Here is a 17,172-nt window from a genome sequence, read left to right on the forward strand (position 1 = left end):
TGGTGGAGTTTGAGGGAATGCCTACTCCAAGGAAGGTTTCAGACAGGATTAGAGGGGGAGAAGCTTAAAGATTGCCAATATATGTGAGAGGTTTTTTTTTTTTTTTTTTTTCTGCAGATAATAAGACAATTTCTGTTGGAGCAAGTGGAGTCTAGACAGGGTTTTTGTTTGTTTCGATTTTAAGGCTAGAGAAATAACAGTTTGGAGACACTTCCAGAAGAAATGGAAAATTGATGCAGAATCAATAATTACCAAAGCCATATTCTTGAAGGGATGAGAGAAGTAGGAATCCAGCTGAGAAGGAGAGAGGTTGGTTTTGCATGAAATCACAAATACACATTCCTTAGTAAGAAGGGAAAGCATATCTGTGGATGACATCCTAGTGGTTGGGTACATGTCCTGGTCAGAACTTCCAAGTGTTGCACTTTGGTGGCTGTTCATTTCATTTCATTTCATTTCATTAAATTTATTTTATTTCATTTTCTTAAATAAAAGATAAGACATTAGCTTACAATGGGAAAAGAGATGCTAGATGTTTGGATAGAGAGAAAAAGCAGACAGTGATTGTTTATGAGATGAAGTGTGGAAGGGGCCCTGGAAACAGAGTAGGGAAGGTGCAGCTTTAAGCACAGCTGTGCCCACTGTCTGGATGTCAGAGGAGACCAGCATGGATGGACCGTTTGTCCACATGCAGTGTGGAGGGAGGAGAGAACAAGAGTCAAGCTGGGATGGCTTTTGCCAAAGAACCAGCATGAGAGCTAGAGCCCAAGGTGGGGGGAGGGCTTCCAGGACATAAATTGGGGAAGGGAAGAGTGGGAGGGAGAAAGGCAAGGAGAAGCAACAGTGGGGGGAGGGGGGAAGCAGTGCCAGAAAGTGGTATGGTGAAGAGAGTGGGGTCTCTGAGGGACTGAAGGGTTACTGTTGTCTTGAAGACCCCAGAGCCGAGGGAGCCAGGGACGAAGCAGCTGTTGGGGAGGGGCTGCAAAGACCACCAGTAACCAGGGCTGCTAGAGGAGCTCACAGGTGAAGGGTGGAGCAAGCTGAGCAAAGATCTAGGAGGACAGAAGTTGGAGAGTGAGAAGCTAACCTGTGTGAAGATGACTTCTGTGTGCCTGGAAATCACTAATAATTAGCACTAGAGCAGTCCTAAAGGTAGTGATCGGGAGCCGGAACCCGAAAATACAGAGATTTGAGGAGGAGCGATCCACAGGTGACCCACAAGGGGGTTGGCAGTAGGTGATGGTAGCAGGTAGGGCTGTGTCTGTGGGTGTGTGCAGGTTCATGTGCATGGGTGCGTGTTTGTGTGTGAGTGTGTGTGCATTGTGCATGCGTGTGTGTGTGTGTGTCTGCATGTGCTTGTCTGTTCCTGTGTGTGATATATGTGTACAGGTGCATATGTGTGTCTGAGGAAAGTGGGAGGTGCTGGAGTGAATCGGAGAATGTTGCAGAAAGAAGAAAGTGTCCTTATGAATTTGCATTCCAATATGATTGAAAAGTCAATATACAAATAAACAGATGTTCACAAAAAATCTATTTTAATTTACACATCAATACTCTTACCTCATGGGTTTAAGGTGTGAGGTCAATATGTAATCTGGGGAAATAAATGATGGGAACTGAAGTTGAAATCTTAGATAGACAGCCTGGTCTTTGGCATAATAATCCACTGGGGGAGGTGATCATATGTTTTATTAAATCATGACAAAAGAGCCATACCTAAATCTAGTTTCAGTGTACTAAACAACTTAGTTCCCAGTTACATTTGGAAGAAAATTTCTCATCAGTAATAATTTATTAGAATCCACCCCCCCATAAAAGAATAAAAAGTTGGCTTGAAATAAGATGAACACCAAGAAACATAATAAGTTCATGGTTCCTTAACATCTGCACCTCAAGCAAATTTAATCAAAGAGACATGGTCTTATTTTAGAATACATGACATAGAAGGGGAGGTATGGATTAGCATTTTGTTTTCTGAAGTTGATTTAACTCAAACCAATCATTTTAATAAATGTGGTATAACTAATGACTACTATGTGTTTTTTTTTTTTTTTAATTTATGATAGGCACACAGTGAGAGAGAGAGAGAGAGAGAGGCAGAGACATAGGCAGAGGGAGAAGCAGGCTCCATGCACCGGGAGCCCGAGGTGGGACTCGATCCCGGGTCTCCAGGATCGCGCCCTGGGCCAAAGGCAGGCGCCAAACCGCTGCGCCACCCAGGGATCCCGATGACTACTATGTTTTTAAAGTACCAGAAAATTAAAGCCCAAAGAAGGCTGCCAAAGAGTACAGTGGGAATTGTGCTCTCCCAAGGAGAAAGATGGAGACTAGGAAAAGAGGCATATTGAAAACAACCAAGTCTGAGAGAAATGCAGACATCAAGAGACAACCGGAAGCAGAAGAAGCAGGCAAAGAACGCAGCTATTTGAAAGAAAAAAAAATGTACCTAAATTTGACATTTGTTTCTATGTGTGAATTGCATCCTAAACTTTATTATTGCCTCACATTTTTCCTGCAATCTTTCCTTCCTTATTTTATTCCTTTTAATATAATTTCTTCTTATGAACAACCTCAGGTTCATTGTGAAATGAGGTATATGTGGGATCCCTGGGCTACGCCTACTCTGCTCTTCACATAAATGCTTTCAGTTTATTGGGTTCATTGTCCTTGGTATTGGGGGTTTTGTTTTGTTTTGTCCTTTGGAACTTAATCATAACTCCTATTACTATAGAAACCACCACTTAGTGCTAATATTCATATTTATGGGGAACTTACTGCATGGGGAGCTTTGCTCTAAGGGCTTTACGTTATTTTATTTAATTCTTTAATTCTCACAATAACCTTGCTACTTTTCTTATTATGATCACCATCATTTCTAATTTACAGACGAGATGATCTTTTTTAAAAAGTCAATTTAATCGAGATTGTTGATGACCAGGATGCTTATGTAGGTAGTCGCTAAAAGATGAGCCAAGGTGAAGGAGACTCGGGGTGGAAGATCCTTCCCGGCTCTGGTCATGCTCTGTCCCTTGGCCTGGTCACACAGGGGTTTGGTGTACAGTTGCCGCTGTGCCCTTGTTGTATATCTTTCCGTGGCATTATATTTCACAAACAAAAAGTTGTAACTAGAACACAAGCTCATGTAGTACGTGACACAATGCTAAACAGTCATTCAGTACCTGGTTGATTTCATTAAAGACAAATTGATGATAATCAGTGATTAATTGCAAAGGCAAGGTTGATTTTGAAATAAAAGCTAGAGTTTTCGAATCTTAGATGGGAAAGGGACCTTTCCAGCTCTAGCTGAATTCCCTACCTAGTCATGGACCCCCCTGTACCATGTCTAGGAATCGTACAACTTAGGGGGGAAATGACAAACTAACTTGGTTAAGTCAAGTTTGATTTCAGATCAGAGCTAATATTTAGGAGATAGTCTTCTTTATGTTAAATTAACTCATTTCCTATTATTTCTTCACACTGATACAAATTCTTCTTAAGATACAGAAGAAAAGGCTGCTAAAAAAATTAAACGGAATGATATTTTACCTATATCTTATTTATTCCCCTGCCTCAAAAGCAGGCAAGAGGAGAGTGTAGAGTATGGAATATTGTCCTTCAAAACAAAGAAATCAGGTTAAGGTCCCATACTTTTAATAGAAACCAGTGGGAAATACTTATAGGGGCCTAACACTGTGCTTGCTATGGCTTGACTTTTTGTGCCTCTTCCTCAACTGCCCAGATTCCTATGTTGAGAGCCTAATCCTCAATGCGATGGTATTTGGAGACGGGGCCTTAGGAAGTTATCAGGTCATAAAGGTGGGGCCCTCCTGAATGGGATTAGTGCCCTTACAGAGAGACACAAAGTGATGATCCCTCTCTCTCTCTCTTCTCCTTGTGAGGACACAGCAAGAAGGTCACCGTCTGCAAAGCAGAAAGAAAACTCTCACCAGGAATCCTGTGTCCTGGCACTTTGATCTTGGACTTCTCATGCTCCAAAACTGTGGGAAATAAATGTTTGTTGTTTAATCCACCCAGTGTATAGTATTTTGTTACAGTGGCTTGAGCCGACTAAGACATGAATAGCACAGTGTTAGAGTGAATGCATTGCTGATGTCAAGGCTGAAGGTGATTTTTCATCAGATTGAATCTCTGGTACACAAGCTTACATCTGAAACCTGCACAACCTCCAAACAATTACCATGGCAATTTTATTATAGTTTTGCACCCATATTTTCAAAGTTAGACATTTTATTCAAGAATGGTAATACTCCACTGCCATCAGCTATGGATTTGCACCTGCTGACATGCTTTTCATATTTGCTACACCAAATAGAGGCTCAATTCCAACTGGCACATTTGTTGATATTATGAGCTTTTTGGTGCACAGCTGAATATAATTCAGGGAAAAGATTTTCAGAAACCTTTTTTTTCTAGAACAAACTTTGTGCTAAGGATTTACTGCTTGGACAATTATAAAATGTGCTTTATCTCTAGCTGCTGAAAATGATTCAGTGTTCATAGCAATAAGTTAAAACTTATTTCATAAACTTCAAGGAATTTTCTCATTGTAATGATTGAAATACAATATTGAGAAGATTAATTGGGACAATAAATATATTCCTCTTTTTTTCCTATCATTTTTTCTTTTCTTTATACTTTCTGTAAGATATACTTGTGCTCTATTCTTGCTATGTCTTTCCCATACTAATTTTATCATGTATGGCATAATTTTGGAATTTTTCCCTATTGAGAAAATTTAACATGGTGCAGTTGTTATGTTTTTGACTTATCCTCATAAAATATGAAACATTCTCTAAAGGGGATATTTCCTCTCTTCTTTCTTTTTTCTTTTCTTCTTTCTTTCTTTCTTTCTTTCTTTCTTTCTTTCTTTCTTTCTTTCTTTCTTTCTTTCTTCTTTCTTTCTTTCTTTCTTTCTTTCTTTCTTCTTTCTTTCTTCTTTCTTTCTTTCTTTCTATCTTTCTTTCTTTCGAGAGATTCATGTCTATATTAGCCAAACTCAATATAATTCTTAAAAGTTACTTTATTTTCCACTATAAATGCCAATACAACAGATATTTCTTTCTTTTTTTTTAAGATTTTATTTATTTATTCATGAGATACACAGAGAGGGAGAGAGAGGCAGAGACATAGGCAGAAGGAGAAGCAGGGTCCATGCCGGGAGCCTGACATGGGACTCGATCCCAGGACTCCAGGATCACGCCCTGAGCTGAAGGCAGGCGCTAGCTAAACTGCTGAGCCACCCAGGGATCTCACAACAGATATTTCTAAGGAGATTAGAACTATAATTTAACCAAATCTCTATTAACCTACTTTGCATTATTATTTTAAGTATTCAATTTAAATGTTGTGACTCAGAAAGTTACAATGGTCTTACTGATGGAACATTCCAAAGGATTGCTCCTTAATGCTACATTATTTTAACGTATTTTTCTTTTTTCTTTTTTTTTAAAGGCTTTTCTTCTATTTTTTTTTAATTTTTATTTATTTATGATAGTCACAGAGAGAGAGAGAGAGAGAGAGAGAGAGAGAGAGGCAGAGACACAGGCAGAGGGAGAAGCAGGCGCCATGCACCGGGAGCCCGACGTGGGATTCGATCCCCGGTCTCCAGGATCACGCCCTGGGCCAAAGGCAGGCGCTAAACCGCTGCGCCACCCAGGGATCCCTTAACGTATTTTTCTATTCAACTATTCAGAAGTTCTTAAAAATCATACCTATGTATACATCAATTAGTAGTTTCACAAACATTATTAGAGATATGTGTTTACAGATAGCAATAATAAATACATATTATACTTTAAATTCTCAATGCATTTTTGGACATAAAGCATACGGATTTCTTCTTAGAGGTTACAACTGCATTTGACAGTCAATATTCAAATACTAACAATAAATCAGAATGGCATACCTTGTCCAAACAATGGATATGTTTACTGATTTAGGTAGGATGGAAACCTAGAGGCTCACAGACATTACTCAAGCTCGGAGACACCAGAAATGATGAAGTAGGCACTTACTTTTTGGCCTCCTGAACAGCCAACAAACAGCAGCAGATTTTGGCAGAGCATTGAGACCAACACTAGACTTTAATGCTTCCTTACTTTTACATATTTTAAAATACATATGGCTCAATGAGAAAAAATATTTCTGAAAACTTACATACTATGGAGACTTTTTCTGACCAACAAAACAAAACAACAAAAACTTCACATTGAAAAAAATAATACAATACTGAATATAGCCTGTGCCTGCCTTCAAAATGCTACCAAGATTGAAGTGCCCGGTGACCTAAATAGAAAGAATGATTTTTTTTAATTTTTATTTATTTATGATAGTCACACAGAGAGAGAGAGAGAGAGAGAGAGAGGCAGAGACACAGGCAGAGGGAGAAGCAGGCTCCATGCACCTAGAGCCTGACATGGGATTTGATCCCGGGTCTCCAGGATCACGCCCTGGGCCAAAGGCAGGCGCCAAACCGCTGCACCACCCAGGGATCCCTAGAAAGAATGATTTTATGAAGAATTTACTATAATGATCACTTATAATAATTTTTTTTATAGAATCAATACTTATTAATTCATCATAGTGGTAGACATTGCAGTTAGTCTGAAGAATGTAACAATCACCAAAACCAAAGCCCTTTATTCAAGTAATTTCAAAATGGCAAAGAAATGAAACCCCAGTTTTGGTGTTTTCAGAATATAATCCATAATCTCAGCATCCCATGGTTCTACAAATGTACCCACATACGTACGAAAATAAGAATTGCTTTCTGAATTTTTTTTGAAAAAATGCAAATAAAGCTTTTTGTTGGCAGCCATAGATAAAACTATTTTCCATAAAAATAAAACAGATGTCTAACACTTGATTTACAATCTATTGTGTAAAATGACTCAAAATTGGGCATCTCACTCCAGGGTTCTATGAAAACAGTAGCATAACAGAGAGTAGAAGGGACAGAGAAGACATACAAGCACACATTGCATTCTCTAATCTACCCTCAGATTCTTTGCTTCCTGTTTTCTTTTTGTTTCTGTTCCATTTTACCTGTTTTGGGTGTAAATAAAATCATCTCTGGATTTCCATATAAAGATAAGCTCTTAATTCGTTAGGTAGAATGGATGCTCACACGCACAAGATTATGAATGGGTGACAGAGACAGAGATAAAAAGACAGATACTCAGTAATCATAGCTGTATTTCAAGAAGCACTTCTCTTTTTAAAGCTGATTGTTTCAGGTTTTAACTTCATATGGGAAAAAAAATCCATCCATTTCCATTTGTAGGAGTTTACTAAGGCTGCTATAACAAATTACTATGAAGTACATGTCTTAAAACAGCAGAAACTCATTCTTTCACAACTCTGGAGGCCACAAGTCTGAAATCAAAGTTCATCAGGCTTGGTTCCCTCCTGGGGGCTCAGAGGAAGAATCTGTTCCTCACCTCTGTCCTGGCTTTTGGTGGCTGCCAGCAATCCTTGGCATTCTTCAGCTTGTAGATGCATCCTTACAGTCTCTGTGTCTGTCTTCAGATGGCCTTCTCCTCGTGTCCATGTCTCTTCGCATCTTGTAAAGACATCATCATACTCCAGTATGAGCTCACTTTACTCCGTTATCTGCAAAGGCCTTTTTTTTCCCCCCCAAATAAAGTCACATTTACAGGTGCTGGGGGTGAAGATTTAAACATATTTTTGGGGAAGCACAATTTGTCTCAGTTTCTCAGGCTGCTACAACAAAATGCTGTTGATATCCAGTCTGGCTTATAAACAACAGAAATATATTTCTTACCGTTTTGGAGTCTGGAAGGCTGGGATCAAGGGACCAGTGGATCTGGTATCTAGTAAGGACCCACTTCTTGGTTCATGGATAGCATCCTCTCTCTATGTCTTCATATGGTGGAAGGGGCGAGGGAGCTCTCTGGAATTCCTTCTATAAGGATACCAATCCATTCATGACAGTTCCCTCTCATGACCTAGAGGCCCGCCCAAAAGCTCTGCCTCCTAACGCCATCACATAGGGGTTAGATTACAACCTGTAATCTTGGGGTGAACACAAATATTTAGACTATAATACAGTTCCATTCATTACAGTCAGTCAAGTCACATATTATTATATGTGTATTACTGGATGAAGCATTCACTGAAACTCAGATAATTAAGACCAGAGCATAACAGGCAAACCACCTAAGATCAAAGGCAACTGCTGGTCAGTCATGAAGCTGGACGTAGCAAACATTCTGTAGTATGTGGATGCATAAAAGTCACCTTGTTTTGTTTTTATGTTTTCTACTCCAGAATTGATAAGATTAGTTATTTGTCTGGGTACTGCTGATGAGATCATGATAAATAGCTTGAAGTATTTCAATAACCTGCCATAATCTAAAGGCTTATGCACAGAGAATTATAAATGAATCATTTGTGCTACCACTTACCATGTGAAAACAATGATATTGAAGAATCAATTTCTCTTTGTTCGAGGACATAGTGAAGCATGGAGCACCTTTCGTCAGATAAATTAATCGTTGAACTCATTCAGAGTCAAGCTGTGGAGCAGCTTGGAAACCTTTTGTTCAAGGGAGGCATTAAATGTCAAAGGAAAATTGTTTCAGTTAACCAATTGTTCTTTAGATGTATCTCCAGTGAAAGCAGTTTATTTTTCCTTTTAGTCTCTCCATATTTTTCTTGCCAAATCCTGTGAAGACAACCATTCCAAACAGTTTGTAAGATATAGTCACATTTTCAAAATGGTGTTAATATTTTAGTTTAGTAGTCTCCTTTCAGAAAAACAATGACCATCTAGGAAATTAGTGTCTCTTGAGACAAGAATAGCTTATGTAGTTTTAAAGGTTAGCCATAATTTCTGTTAGTATTTCAGCTTCCACTGCTTGCTACAGACATTGCCTCTTGACTGGTCTTGTTCCAAGACCCCCAGGGAATGTCTGAAATCAGGGATAGTTCCAAATCCTAAGTGTATTATATCTTTTCCCATGCATATTTACCTATAAAGTTTGATTTATAAATTACATTAAGAGATTAACAATAGTATCTAATAATTAAGTAGAATAATTGTAACAACATACTGCAATAAAAGTTATGTGAATGCAGTCTCTCTTTCAAAATATCCTCTTGCACTGTACTTTCCCTTCTTCTAGTGATGATGTGAGGTGATCAAAATGCCCATGTGATGAGATGCAGTGAGGGGAGTGATGGGTTGCTGGGACAGAGGGGTAGGCTGTTGAGGGTCATCTGCTTCTAGAGCGTGGTTAGGTGTGGGTCACTGAAGCCATGGGAGGCAAAACTGAAGATAAGGGGGAGCTAGTGTGCCCTTTTCCTCTGTAGTCTCAGACCTAGTTCCTGAGCAAGAACATTTTTGTACTCTACAGGTTATAGGTTACAGACCAGCCTATAGCTTGCTAGCCTTGGGTCAGGTGCTTACCCTTAATCCCAAAACCATATATAAATGATTACGTGTCCAAATACATCAGCCTTTGGGCTTCACTTTCAGTGGAAGCATGCAGGTACTTTGATGAACACACTTAAGACAGTTAGAGTCGACGATCTTGAGTGTTTTAGGAGTATGTTTTTAAATGATTTATTCAGTATTTAGATCTCTGGGGTGGAAAATAGAGTCCTGCTTTTTGTAGTCAGTCAAAATGTCCATGGCAGTGCTCCAGAAATGTTGGATATTGTCATGAATGTATGACAGTAAGGGCGCGGAAGGTAGTCAAAGAAGGACTGTAAAAATATGTTTCACGTGGTAGGTGTGATAAAACTCAGTAATAGGATCATCTCAGCCTTTTCTCCATGTTAGACTCTGATAAGAAAGAACATTTTATTTTTTTCCCCCTTCGGTAAGTTTAGGAGGAAAAAGTAGAAAATGGAAATAAAGTATTTGGAAGGGCGATGATTACATTTTACCTATTAAATAGGAGTGCAGTCTATCTCCATAAAATAGCCATGCTCTAACTGGAGAGCACTTCAGTTGTGTGGCGCAGGAGCATGATGATAGAAGGACACTCTGGTGCTGGTGGGGGAAAGGAGTGAGTGATCATTTTGGTTCTATTGGCCGTGGAAGAAAAAAAAAGGGGGCCCCACTGCTCATACCTCATAGTTTCACAGAAAGAGAAACTTTCTCCTGCATAAGCTCAGCTTAAATTTGAAACAAGAGATGTTTAAGAACAGTGATCTGATCAAGCCATTGGATAAAGAGAGAATAAAGGCACGCAGTAGGGAGTGGGGACAGGAGTTCAGATCTCCCAGGAGCAGCTCACCAAGAGAATCAGGTGATTCTGTGGCCCATTGCCCATGGAGATGATGAAAAATGCTTGACAGGAGCTCAGGTCAGAGGGAATGATGACAGAGGGACATCTTCTCCAGATCCTGAGTGTGTCCTAGCGATGAAGCAAACACAGGGCCTGAGAGGCAAAATCTCCCCCGAAACCAGGGAAGGGCAAAGCAGGTTGGCTACTGCTGGTGGCAAAAGCCAACTATGAGCCTTGGAAGCTAACCTAAAGCTGCTGTGCAGTGTGGTGCTGACCAAGATTCTCACTTCCTCCCTTCTTTCTGCTCTCACTGTGCCCACTATCTCTTTGACCTTGGTGACTTGGCTGGCATTCAGGGTTTAGGATCATCTGTGATCACCGTTAAATTGCGTTTTGGGATGGACATGAGAAAATACCATTCTGTGTTTATGATTAAAGGCCTTGCCTGGCATAAATAAAACCATAATCTTCTCTTATTATGAAGGCTTTTTTTTTTTTTTTTTCCTCTCTCGCTCTCTCTTTCTAATTCTGAGAAGGATAGAGTTCATTTACAAGTTAAAATGCACTGCAAAATAGCTAAATGCAGCATCTGGAGATTTTTAAAGAATGAAGGAATCATCTAAAAGCAGCTTAAAGGAAGAGATTCCTACCTGTGATAAGAGACTGTTAAACACTACCATTGTCCTTCCATTTCATTTAAAGCTTTTTGTAGCTGAGACAGAGAGAGAGAAAAAGAATATGTCCCATCGCACCGGTCTTTTCTAAGGAGAGAAAACATGATAATCATTTGCAGAGATGTCTACCGGCTTTTGGAATTAAACTTAAGCAGAAAATTATTACATAGACTCAAGAACATTATCACAGTATCACCATGGGCAAAAAATCAAAGGTGATTTGGGAGTGCCGTATCCACAACTCTGCTCAGCATTCCACAGAAGCCCACGCTTCCCTCAGGCCGTGTTTACAGAAGAAACCATGTAATTACTAGGCAAACCTCAGCATCCCAAAGCCCTTCTTTTCTTTGTGGTCATAAACAAAGCACCGGTGAGACAATACTGTTTATTACCAGGTATTTAAGATAAAGGTGTCAGGATGAACTCGTGGTAATGACTCAATGCAGAGAGAACTTAAGTTTATATTGGCATTGTGTAGGTCAGGAGATATTTAAATTCTTCCCACTGAGGAGGGCACTTGATGGGATGAGCACTGGGTGTTATACTAGAAGTTGGCAAATGGAACTTCAATACAAACAATAACAACAACAAAATAAAGACAAAACAAAACAAAAAAACAAAACAAAAAATACTCCCTTCCCTACCTGTGGTGGCACCCCCAGAACCAGATCATCACAGACAGATGGAGTCTTCTGGAGAATTGTGAGCCACTGCTTCAACCCCACGTTATCATGCTAACGAAAGGTAATCATTCTGCGTTGAGCTGCTCCCATCAAAGCAGTGGGAATCTGTCCAGTGTTGGCTAAAAAAATTCATACAGGCCACTAGGGAGTGAGTGGGTTTGGGGAGAAGAAAATGTAGAAAGTGTGAAGGCCGAGAATGTTGTGTTTTTCGGTGAACCTAACTAACCCTGATTAGAAGGAGAAAATGGTAGAACATAAAGTATTATCTGGATTTTCAGGAAATTTATGTTTATACTGAGGCTGTCATCTGAGTAACCCAGAATATTGTTTCCCTTGGGGCGTTTCCACAGGCTTACCCCAAACCAGAGCTAGAGGCACACAGTCCTTGAGGACACGTCATTTAGCTGTGGGTGGACTTCCTATTTTCTACATTTTAATTTAGTGATGCTTTTCTTATGGACAATCTTATCTTGATTAACATACTCCTTGGTGAGCATGGGCTGTGTTGTCTAGCAGGAGACAACACAACCAGCCCCAGAGTGCCCCTGACCATCAGCTCAGTGTTGGCTGGGCCTCAGTGCTGGAACTGTTGACCGGCCAAAGGAAACAGGAGTGGCCGTGTCAGAGTCTGTTGGTTGTGGGCCCCTACCAGAATACAGTAATTACAAACACTTATTCCCTTGGTGCGGTGGGGGTCAAGCGCAGAGTCCTTGCAAGCTATTTATATTGCTGCAAGAATTCTCTGTTCTCAACATTACCAAGGTTTATATAAATGGTCATTAGGAAAAATTGACTGCACTGAAGAAAAGTACATTCTGTACTTGGAAGTGTTTTGCACGTATTCCAAAAGGCTTGAGAGGAAGGAGGAGGGAGGGCGGTGGCGGGGGTGGGGAGGTGGGGGTGGGGGGGCGGGGTTCTCACATTTTTGGAGAACTCTCCCATACATAAGGCTTTCATTAACGTCAAAAAAAAAATTCCTGACTGTAATTAATATTTCAAAGTTGTGCGTATCTACGCTGAGGTCCTCAGACCCAAACATGAGAATGTGAAAATAATAAATTTCACAAGAAGACATCCCCCCCCCCGCCATATTCGAATTATAAAGAAGGGATTCTTTCCACCCCATTCATTCTCATGTTGACCTTACGTTTGTTTCTGTTTGTGATCTTGTGCGCAGTTTTAACAATATTTCAATCAAAACACAGTAAATATCCATTCCGAAGTCCCGGGCCACAAGACAAGTTTAATATACTGATGGCTTCAGTTTGATTTAAACTGACAGTGTCACATGTCCCACCCCTAACGTCTTATCTGCCCTTCTCACTTCTCAGAAATACCTTGCTGGCATCCATCCCAACAGCACTTGTATTCTTAACGGGAGCTCTGGTGATAATCTTTGGGTTTTTTGTTTGTGTTTTTAGTAATTAAAGCTCCTTGAATAGCATCTTATTCTTTATACTAAATTATACACGTCACTTGAAATATTTGGTGTTTCCTTGAGTTTTAGTGATTTTAATAATGTTAATGTACTACCTAGTAATTACTTGCTTCCTTTAGAAAGTAATGAAAAAATTAATATGCCCTGGAAAACCAAAAGGCATTGAAAAGAATTGTTGTGATATATACTGAAATATCACTTTTTATTATTGCAACCATATTACATGGCATCAGGGTGCACGGGTTGAAGGATCAGAAGGGCTCTGCGCTTGGGGTCCAAGGCTGCATCTCCTGCTTCAAAGTCCCACTGATTATACCTTTGAGGTGGTCCTTCCCACCTCCTCTGTAGGTCCCCCCACCTGTGCCCCGACCCAGCACCCTCGGCACATAGCCCCACCAGGTTGTGGGTCTTGGTGCCAACAGAACTTTTCCAAAGGGGTGTGTGTGTTGAGCTGCTTGGGCAGGACATGGGAACAGGAGCATCTAAGTGAATCACTTGGTCTCTGAGCCTCGGCTACCTCAAGAGATGATGGAGTAACACCCACCTCCTGGTGCTGTTGGGAGAAATAAGAGGGGACCTGTGTAAGGTTGTCAGTACCAGGCCTGACCTGGAGTAGTTGCTAAATTACCCTACTCACCTGTGGCCTCTGTAGTCTCCATTCCATGGACCTGGCCACCTCCTCTTACCTGTTCAGTTCCTCACTCCAGGCAACAGTTTGGGGAAAAGTAATTCACATCTCTAGCTCACAAGAATAATTACAATAGTAATTTCATTACTGAGCTGTAGACGTATTGCCTGCTTGATGACAAGAAATCAAAATATGAGGCAATGAATTAATTTACTCATTAAACATTTTTTTTGGGTGACTGCTATGTGCTAGGTACCATGCTAAGCTCTGACAGTCCCAAAATAATTCAGACTTAATGTCTGGCCTACAGGAATTTATGGTCTAGCCAGGGGGACAAAGCTGCAGGAGGACTCTGGAGGAGGGCCCACCTTGGCACACAGATATACCAAATATACAGATGGTGGCCTGGACCCAGACTCTGCTTCTCTGAGGCTGAATCATGTCCTGTGAATGCCCGAGGGTAGGACCGGATATTGTGCAACAGCCTGGCATTGACTACTCAGGTCTGTCCTCTGGAAGCCCAAATATCCCTTTTGTGTTTGGAGAAAGAAGGGCAGTGGTCAAATGGAAAGGGTCCTTCCACTAACACTATGAAATATCGCGTACTGTGGGGGAGAAAAAATAATCGCCCTCTACTCTTCAGAGTTCTTGGCTGAGACTCCTATGATAAAAGACAGATAAACAAGGAAAACAACCCAAATAGGTTCATGAATATTTACCCCTCACATGTACATGGGAAATACTGAGGAACATGAACAATGCTGCAGGTGTCTTAGATTCAGGCCCACACACCATCCTAGTAGGGGACGGGGAGTAAATGGGTCAGGGGAGATGGCTGGGCTCTTAGGAGAAGAGAAGGGAAGGTGACAGTTTGTGATAGTCTTTATAGGGTGGGATCAACTCCATGTCTTCTTTCCTGAGACTAGAGTCAATCTTATCAGTTGTGAAGCTCCCAGGGAGGGGAATGAGGACATTGAGATCCTTTTGGAGGATCTGTCTTCAGCCAGTGAGGGGAATTCAGAGAAAACCTTTCCCAGCTTCTGTTTTCAGAACCTTCAGCTCAAAATAACCAGTATGTCACAGCTGCATATTTTGAGGTGGCAGGTTCTGCTGTCCTTCAGACCAAAGCAACAAAAAAGCAAGCCTCTAAAACAGAGAGCGGCCAAAGGGAGCCAGTGTCGTCTGTTCTTCTCAGGCTGTTCACCTGGTCTCTCCTCTGTGGGCCTGTGTGTGGAAAGGGGCTGCACTCTGGGTCCCAGGAGCCCTCATCTGGACGCAGGTATCAGTGTGCTTCCAGTGAGAAAGCAAGACCTCCTGCACCCCGAAGGCCACAGGCAAGTGCCAGGGATACCCCCTACAGGTGGGGGCCGGGAAAAGAGGGGGGGCATCCATTCCTCAGAGCCCAGTTGCAGTTTCAATCTGGGGAAGTGAGGCAGATGGTCTGATACTCAGTCAGGATGGATTTCAGCAGGGTAACCCAAGTATGAAATTTGCATTTCAAAAAGAACACTCAGCTCACAGAAGAGGCAGTAAATCTAAAGAGGGCAAAATCTGTGACAGGAAGAGCCAGCCTGAGGCTGCGGGGGCAGCCCCCAGGCTATGGGATGAGGAGCTGAGCTCAGGCAGTGACGCAATTGGAAGGAAGAAGGTTTGAGGAATGCAGAGTCAGAGCTGAGGGAAATGGAGCTGTGATTGGGAAGGAGGTGCTGAGGGATGGACAGGAATTGAGGGTAACCACAGCATGTTGGCAGTGGGGGCTCTGTAGCTTCCTCTGCGGGGGCAGGAGGGGTGCCAGGAGGGAGCAGATGGGATCTGGGGGGCTCCCATGGTGGTGGTGGGGGCTTGCCAACAGGACTGCCTCTGGTGTGCATGCACCGCTCTGGAGTTCCAGGAAGGGATGTGGGCTCTGGGCAGAGTCAAAAACAAGGGAGTGGAAGGGATCAGTGGGCAGGGTTGCAAAGAGAAGAGAGAGATGAATCCCCTGGGAGACCTCAGTTAAGTGGAGGAGAGGAAGGAAAGCTTTCTACGGACACAGAAGGAGAAGATCTCAGAGGGCAAAGAACTAAAGCCACATGAATGGAGTCGTTGGTCAGGGGTCCCTTCGGCATTTCACATGGATCTATGGGTGTGGCAGCTACTGAGTGGCTCTGGGTGGACTGATCTCTCAGAAAGCATCGAAGACCGTGAAAGGGGTTCATACGATGGCACCCCAAATTATGACACTTCAGTAGAAGGATTATTCTGAGTTGAAGATAATTGAGAAGAAATAGGTAGAAGAAAAGCTCTCTGCCTTTCCATTTGCCTCAAAACAGGACGGAAGTTTGTAAAAGGAATTCCTCCCCCGACCAGGAAGGACAGAAGTTAATCACCAGAGACAATTCTAGACCCTGATCACCCCAGAGATGGCACAGAAAACCTCACTAAACTAGGCTTTACTTCCCACTAGCTCCCCCGAGACTCACCTCCCCATAACTTGCTGCCCTAGGAACTCAGAATCCTTTTCCTTTGTCTTGTCGCCTCTCTACAAGTGTATTGGTCTTTGCTAAGATTCTCTATGAACCCGAATTCTAACCACCCTCTTGGGTTGCTGCTCTTTGAGTGCTCCCATGTGTATGCACGATGCTGGTGTCTGAGCCCTGAAGTTAGCTACCTGCCCCAGCAGACGAGTGACCTCCAGTGCCACCCATCAGCTCAGCACTGGGTGAAGGCGGACTTCAAGCACCAGTAATAGCCAGTTCCCACGGAGCTCTTCAGGAAGGCCAACCTCAGCCAGACACTTTAGGCCAATATTCACTCTGGGCCTCGAGCCTCCCATTTCTCCCTTAATTCTCAGAGCATATTAACAAAGTAAGATTCATTTGATCTTAGTTTTATAAATGCTGAAATTGAGGCATAAAAATTCTAAGGGGGATCTCAAGGCCCTACAGCTACTGAATGCAGCAGATTCAGGTTCTGGCTGACTCCAGAGCTAAGATTCCCAACACCACCATCTAGAAAACTAAACAGCACAATCGTGGAGGGCGGGGAGCACTCATCCTGAATGCACTGGTAATTTTAAGGAGTGGGAGGTCCAGTTTGTGTTTCGGAAATTTCCCTGGAGTTTGAGTTTGGAGGATGGACTCACTGGGGAGACCAATTAGCTTTCTTCAAGAGAAAGGTGAAGTCCTGAACTAAGTGAGGCAACCACCAAGCAGATGGGGGAGAGGATGCTGGGCTAACTTCTGTATACGATGAGATGATGCAAGGAGCCATGGCACGCTGTGGACTCCAGAGCACCCAGCATGTCCCCTAGAATGGATGGTCAGTAAATGTCTTGATTCCATGTGTCAAAGAGTTGACTATAAAACTTCTCTCCCCACCTTCACCACCCCCCCCCCCCGCATCACAGCTAGCATTGCTGCTGCTGACTAGGGAAACATGTTGCCTCTTGTCCACTGAACCCGTTCACCTTCCTTTCCCTCTCCCAGCTGCC

Source organism: Canis lupus, chromosome 5 (genome assembly GCF_048164855.1).
Source record: "Canis lupus baileyi chromosome 5, mCanLup2.hap1, whole genome shotgun sequence".
Classification (NCBI taxonomy): Eukaryota; Metazoa; Chordata; class Mammalia; order Carnivora; family Canidae; genus Canis; species Canis lupus.